Below are 7,830 nucleotides of genomic sequence, written 5' to 3' on the forward strand. Positions count from 1 at the left end.
ATGAGAAATCAGGTAGAAGGATTTCGAACATGAAGTGTTCACCAGGTTCAGACCAACAAGGTATATTAATCATGATGAAGCCCTTTCCCGAGTTAAGCAAACAAAAGAATTACGTGACTGCATGAAAGAGTTTGAAAGGCTTCTGAATTAAGTACACGGATGGCCTGAGGATGACCTTCTAATGACTTCCCTCGGAGATATAGAAGTGTAGGGAAAGGGGGTTGTGTTTTAATTGTGACTAGAAGTTTATGCTAGGACACAAATGCAAGGTGGCCCATGTATTTATTGTCGGGACTAATGAAGAGGACTAAGAAGAAGTATTAATAGAAGAGACCAAACTGACTAGGGCAATCTACCTGATGATATCAATACATACTTTGGCGGGAGTCAAAGATCCTAGAATTATGAGGTTCCAAACACTTATTCAAAACTAGTTTAGTGTTAGTATCTAATAATAATAGCCTTGATATTAGGTTACACTTTACTTTCTTAAGTTAGTATTCTATTCTAGTTAGAATTCCTAATTAGAATTTTATTTAGACTCAGTAGTCTATGGCTACAAATAGTCGATTGATTTATTGTTTTGGGTATCAAAGAAATTCAATAGAAAACAAGATTAATTCTCAAATTCATTCTTGTTCCATGCGTTGGATCAAGAGTCCATCAATTACTTTAAACTTGATTTTTTTGAGTTTAATTTCTAGATAATTTGTTTTGCACGTGTTGATGAGTGACATATTTGTAATTTCATTCCTCTGATTGTTTGACATGAATTGGCTCATAAGGACAACTTTTTAGTACATTTTATTTGATTGGTACTTTAGCAATTACACTCAATTAGGGTAAAAGGTAGTATTTCATATATCACGTACAGTCTTTATATAGAGTACATACAATAGTCAACTAGTCTAAATAAGAAACTAGTTATAATCCCTATAAATCACCTCCTATAAAATACAACAATCAATCATACGTAATTACAAATAATACAGAATCAATTATGGTACATGACTCACCCCAACGCTCCCCCTTAAGATGGAGCATAGATATCAATCATGCCCAACTTGATAAGTGAATCATTGAATCCTCGACTCGCAACAGCTTTGGTGAGAATATTAGCCAACTGTTTCATAGTTCACACATACGACACTCGAATTATTTTCTCTTCGAACTTCTCATATATAAAATTTCGATCAATCTCCACATGTTTAGTACGATCATGTTGTACTGGATTCTCTACAATTTTGATAGCAGACTGATTATCACAATATAATTCCATAGCTCCCCCAGTAGGAAAACCAAGTTCTCCCATAAGTCTTTTTAACCATAATAGTTCCTGACTCCCTTTAACCATCGCTCTGTATTCAGCTTCTGCACAAGATAAAGACACCACTTTTTGCTTTTTACTCTTCCAAGTAACTAAATTACCTCCAACAAAGGTAAAATATCCGGTTGTTGAGCATCGTCTTTCTCCTATCCCACCCCAATCTGAACACAATATCCAATGATAAGTGATGATTATTTTTGGAAAACATCAAACCTTTTCTTGGTGCAGACTTAAGACCCCATAAGATCCTCACCACGACATTCATATGAACCTCACTTGGGTTATGCATAAAGAGACTTACCACACTTACAGCATAAGCAATATTTGGTCATGTGTGATAAATAAATTAGTCCACTGACCAACCTTTGATACCTACCCTTCTCGGCTGGAACTTGATCAGATAGTTTCTCAAGGCCATGATTTTATTCTATAGGCGTATCAATAGGCTAACATCCAAGCATACCCATCTCTGTTAATAAATCAATAACATATTTTTGTTGTCATAAAAAATTCCTTCCTTAGATCTGATGACTTCAATACCCAAAAAATATTTTAGACCCCCAAGATCTTTCATATCAAATTGAAATGCCAAATATCTCTTCAATTTTCTCTTCTCCTCAATATTATCACCAGTAACAATCATGTCAGCGACATATATAATAAAAGCAGTAGTATTACCTTGTTCATCACCTTTGGTAAGTCTTCTAAACCTAGAAGCTTGTTACTTGAGACTTGGATAATTTGAGATTCTAAGGTTTATGGGATTTGGGATTTTTTATTTAAATCGATTTAATTGATATTTTCAGTAATCATTGGTGAACCCAGGATTTGGACTCAATTGAGATACAACTATAAGTAGTAAGGATCCGGGGGATTGTCTTGAATTTTTTTTGAATTATTTATATGGCACGAAGTTAATCACTAACAATAGTTTCAAGTAATAAATATTTCAACTTTTTTTTATCAAATCGTTATCTACAAGTTGGACCGGAGGGATTATATGTCTAAATTTTTTGACTGTGACCATTTTAACTAAACATATATACCCTATTAAAAAGGAAATTGGATATACTATACATATTTATTAGAGATAATTACATTGGTTTACAAATATCAACATGAGTGAAAGAGTAAACAATGAATATAAAAAATTAGTTTAAAATCGAAGAGGACCAATCACATGAGAGAGGTAAGAAAGAGTTTTAAGCCTTAGTTGTAATTTTTAAAAATAAAATGCGGAGAAAGTTGAAATTCATTGGGGGCATAGATGTCTTGTTATATATACATTAGTGGTATTTTCAAAAAGTCATTGGGGACAAGTGTCTCCACCCAAATTAATGTGGATATGTCATTGTTAGTATTAGATTGTGTTGTTTTATAGGTATTGACTCAATAGATAGTACTCCGATAGTCATTATTGTTTCTTGTTCCTGATGCTGTAATATTTGTTGAGACCACTCTTTGCATGGCCATAGGTGAATTCTTTGATTCAATTGTTCTTAATTACAATTTGATGCTCTAGTATCTTTGTTATGGCTATGGTGTATTTCTTGAACTTCTAATAGTTAAATTCCTAGTCCTTGATGTATTATTGATTATTGAACTTGTTGTCTTCATTTGATTAGGTTTCTAGAGTTGATTGTGAAATATTGGTATTCTTGAACTCTTTCTCGGATTGTGTCCTTGGTCTTTTCCCTTGAAATTGTTGATTTCCCAATTCTTTGTCAACTCTAGACCTCTTCTATGGAAGAAACTGGTGCATGCATTCTTGATTTTGGATGTTGTTCAAAGATTTTCCAAATTCATTGGTTTAATGAAATTAAATTTTTATTTATAAGTATATTTAAAATTACACTAAATGAATTGTGAAATATTTTGCTTGTGGTTGCCTGAGTGGTAGATGAATAGTTGAAGTTGTTATTATATTCAGTGACTGGGGGATTAGTTGGAAATGTATTCATTTTATTGAAATATTTACATTGAATTTGAGCATTCATTTGATGAACTATTATATCATGTTGTTGCATGGGCATCATTCTGGGATCATCATATTCGGTAGACTCATTTTATCTTTGGATTTGCTATATTTGTTTCCTTTTCGACATATGTCATTGGCTTTTCTATACCCTATTGGGCATTTGGCTCACCCTTTCTCTCTTCTTGTTCTTGCTTTACCTTTGTGTTTTAGGTGCGCAGTTTGACGAGTAATTGATGTAATAATTCTCATAAGTACAAAGTGTAAAAAACATGCAACTCGCGGAAGCGTATTAGACATAAACGATAGCTAGATAAGTTTCAAAAATTTATTATCAAATACTAATCACCATAGCATAAACCATATATCAATTAATTGCAAGTAGATTATTAGCCTTGGGATCTCTCTAATTTGATCTCTAATAATCAGGAACGAAGAATGGAGTCAGTGAGTTTGATACTAAGCTCAAACCTATGGATCTTTCACCGTATGCACCAATTCCCAAACTTGGATTGAGAGGGTAGTCTCTTTTCTCCAATAACCTAAAGAACTGACGTGAACGTCGTTGTGAAGGAGTTTTTGGATTGTTTGGAGCGTCGAAAGTTTAAGAAACGAAGTTTGGTTTAGCAGGTTTAACAGTAAATCTAAAAGTGGTCATAACTTTTGATCCGCTTGGAGTTATGAGGCCCATAATATTTTTTTAAGGACTGAATTGAAATTCCGCTAGGAAATCCCGGATCAAACCCTGTTGAAGAGTTCTAATCAAGGCCGAAAATTGATGTTTTCCCTTTTTACTAAGGTGTTTTAGTTTCTTTTGAATTTCTTTATTTGTTTCAAAGTAGTATTCGGTTTTCTAAACTTATTAGAGTTTCTTATTCATATATATATGTCGTTAGGAGGGTTTTGTAGAGACAGTTTTTACTTTGCCTTTAATAAGAATCTTGATTCTTTTCCAAAACTCTTTGAGTTTTCAACTTTTGGTTGAGCAAGAACACAAACCAAACTAGTGAAAACGATTAGATAGTAGAGAGGCCAACTGGTGTCTCAAAACATATGTTAACAAAACACATACTATGTGTGTATTTATAGGGTCGGCTACACCTAGGGTTTTCTCCTTAGGTGGGCCGGCCCCTAAGCCTCTCCTTCTCCTAATTCCGGTCCATTTTGGTTTTCCTGTATCTTCTAGTATTGGGCTTCTGGGCTACAGTGGGGACCAATTAGGAAAAATAAAACATAGGCTTCCTATGAATTTAATTATCAGTCCAAACCCATGGACATAATTATAATTCATAAATTACAATATATTCCACTAAAATATTATAATTGCACTCCCCGTTTTATCTCAAATGAAATCTGAGCCTTTCGTCATATTTGCTCATAAAATTCCTCACGTTAAGTTACAAATACCAGTCAATTAAATATGCCACTGACATATAATATTTAGTCAACATCTTTAAATATTTTCTTGAGCTTACCGCTTAACTTATTTTGAATGTTTCGGATTAATTAAAATCCACCTACAGGGTTTTGACACAATCTCAAATCTTATAAGCATTCACAAGAGGGTATTATCAATCCATAATTGGACGTGAATTTTATTAACAGATTATTTTCCATCGTACATTTAATGCGGTGATCCAACTCACTTGGTGTTTGTTGGCTTGTACAAAAAGACCTCACCCTTTAGTAAATCAAAGTCTCGTACATTAAATGCACATGTACTAATAATCTTTAATAAATTATGAATATGAATAGTTCTAACGTCTGTGTGAGTGTACAATTTTTCATATAGTCAGACTGAGAAATTTGACTCACACGTAGTCCTGATTAATACACTCCAAGTGTACTGGTATAGTAAGTTCAAGCTTTGCCGCTCTCCGTAACCAAGATAGGTATACTGAAATACTATACCACAGCCAAGCCGACGGTTTGTCCAATTCCGTCTTAGCTGTGATCGCTTACTTATATTCGATAGGAACTTATGAATTGATCTTCCGTGTGCAAGCTTAGACTCTACACACCAATTCATATACCATATAGAATAAAAGATATTGATGCCAATATGTCTTTTCTCATTTTAAATGCTAAATATATTTTATTCAAATAAATAAATCGAGTTTGAATATTACATAAAATAATGGCTTTTAGCGTACTATTCCTATCAATCTCCCATTTATGCTCAAGGCCATGACGATACACATCTTATTGTCAAGCCCTCCAAGTGTCCCTCAAATGGTTTTGTTGGTAAGCACTTGGTGAATGGATTCTCCAAGTTATCCTTTGATGCTATCTTCGTCACTACGACATCACCTCTCCGCACGATCTCTCGTATCAAGTGATACTTGCGTTCAATATGTTTTCCTTTTGAATGAGCCCTTGGTTCCTTTGAATTTGCAACTGCTCCGCTATTATCACAGTAAAGTGTAATAGGTGACAGAGCTGTAGGCACCACATTCAAGTCTATAAGAAAGTTTTGGAACCATACTGATTCTTTAGTTGCCTCAGAAGCTGCTACATATTCAGCTTCCATAGTGGTGTTAGCAATACAAGATTTCTTGTAATGGCTCTACCTCCCAATGTGAAAACATACCCTGAAGTTGATTTTCTGGAGCTTTGTCTGACTGAAAATCTGAATCTGTATACCTAGTGGGTATAAGCTCATCAGACTTGTAAACCAACACATAATCTCTCGTTCTCCTTAGGTACTTGAGTATGTGCTTTACAACAATCCAATGTTCCATACCTGGATTAGGCTGATGTCTGCTAACTAGACCAACCATATAACATATGTCCGGTCTAGTACACATCATGGCATACATGAGGCTTCCCACTGCCGAAGCATATGGTACTTGACTCATTTTCTTTATCTCATCAACATCCTTAGGACACTAATCTCGAGATAAAGTGACTCCATATCTGTAAGGAAGAAATCCTTTCTTGGAATCTTTCATGCCAAATCTTGCCAGGATGGTGTCAATGTAGACTCATTAAGATAGGCCCAACATTCTTTGTTTCCAATCTCCCAAATCTTTCATTTCAAATTGACTACTCAACTAGACTTTAACAGTAGATAATATACCTACACCATTTTCGATGAGTAATATATCATCTACATAAAGTGCTAAGAATACCACCACACTTTCATTGCTCCTCCAATAGACACAAGGTTCATCAGGACATTGCTCAAATCCATAGGATTTTATGGCCTGGTAGAATCTTATATTCCAAGACCTGGATGTCTGCTTGAGTCCATAAATGGATCTCTTAAGTTTGCATAATAGGTGCTCTTGGTTTCTCGCTACAAATCTATTTGGTTGCACCATATAGATGCTTTCGTCAAAACTTCCATTTAGAAAAGCTGTCTTGACATCCATTTGCCATATTTCGTAATCATAATATGCTGCAATGGATAAAAGTATCCGGATAGATTTAAGCATGGCTACTGGCGAAAAAGTTTCCTCATAATCGATTTCTTCTTTCTGAATGTACCCTTTCGCAACAAGCCTAGCTTTGAAGGTTTCAACCTTCCCATCCACCCCCTTCTTTCTCTTGTAGACCCACTTGCAACCAATGGGTTTTACACCATTTGGTGGTTCTACAAGTTCCCGAACCTGATTTGAGTACATGGACTCCATCTCAGATTTCATAGCTTTCTTCCAAGATATTGCATCTTTATCTTGGAGAGCTTCTTTGTAGTCATTGGGATCAACATCTTGTTCAGTTGGGATCATTTCATATACTTCACCCAATAGAGCATACCGACTAGGTAATCTAGTTACCCTCCCACTACGATGAGGCCTTGTTTATTCGTTTGGAGTATTTTGGTGTGATGATTCTGTTCGATTTGTATCAGGATCTTCATGCTGATTTGGTTGATTCCCCAACATGTCTTGATCATCCCTCTAAACAGAATCAATTCGGGATTCCACAATCCTCCCACTATTATGTGGTACTGGATCGTTATCCTCAACTGGTGTTTCTTGAGTTGTTTGGTTTCCTTGTGTTTCCCCTCTTAATTCCTCAAGAACAATCTTACTTTTGGGTTTGTGATTCATCATATAGTTTTCTTCTAAGAATTGGGCATTGGTGCTGACAATGACCTTCTGATCCTTAGGACTATAAAACAAACCACCTTTGGTACCTCGAGGGTATCCAACGAAAAAACATACTTTTGTTCTTGATTCTAACTTCCCAGTGTTCCCTACCAGCACATGGGCTAGACTACCCCATATCTGTTTATGGGTCAAGCTGGGCTTTCGCCCTTTCCATAATTCAGTACGAGTAGTTGGTACTGACCTAGAAGGAACTAAGTTCAGAATGTAGGCAGTTGTTTCCAGGGCATAGCCCCAGAAGAAATTAGGCAACTCAGAAAAACTCCTCATCGAGCTTACCATTTCCATAAGAGTCCTATTCCTCATTTCTGCCACACCATTTTGTTGTGATGTGCCTGGCGCAGTCACCTGGGATGAAATCCCCTCTGCGTTTAAATATTCCATAAAATCTCCCGAGAGGTACTCACCACCACGAT

Source organism: Tripterygium wilfordii, chromosome 11 (assembly GCF_013401445.1).
Source record: "Tripterygium wilfordii isolate XIE 37 chromosome 11, ASM1340144v1, whole genome shotgun sequence".
In the NCBI taxonomy this organism is placed as follows: Eukaryota; Viridiplantae; Streptophyta; class Magnoliopsida; order Celastrales; family Celastraceae; genus Tripterygium; species Tripterygium wilfordii.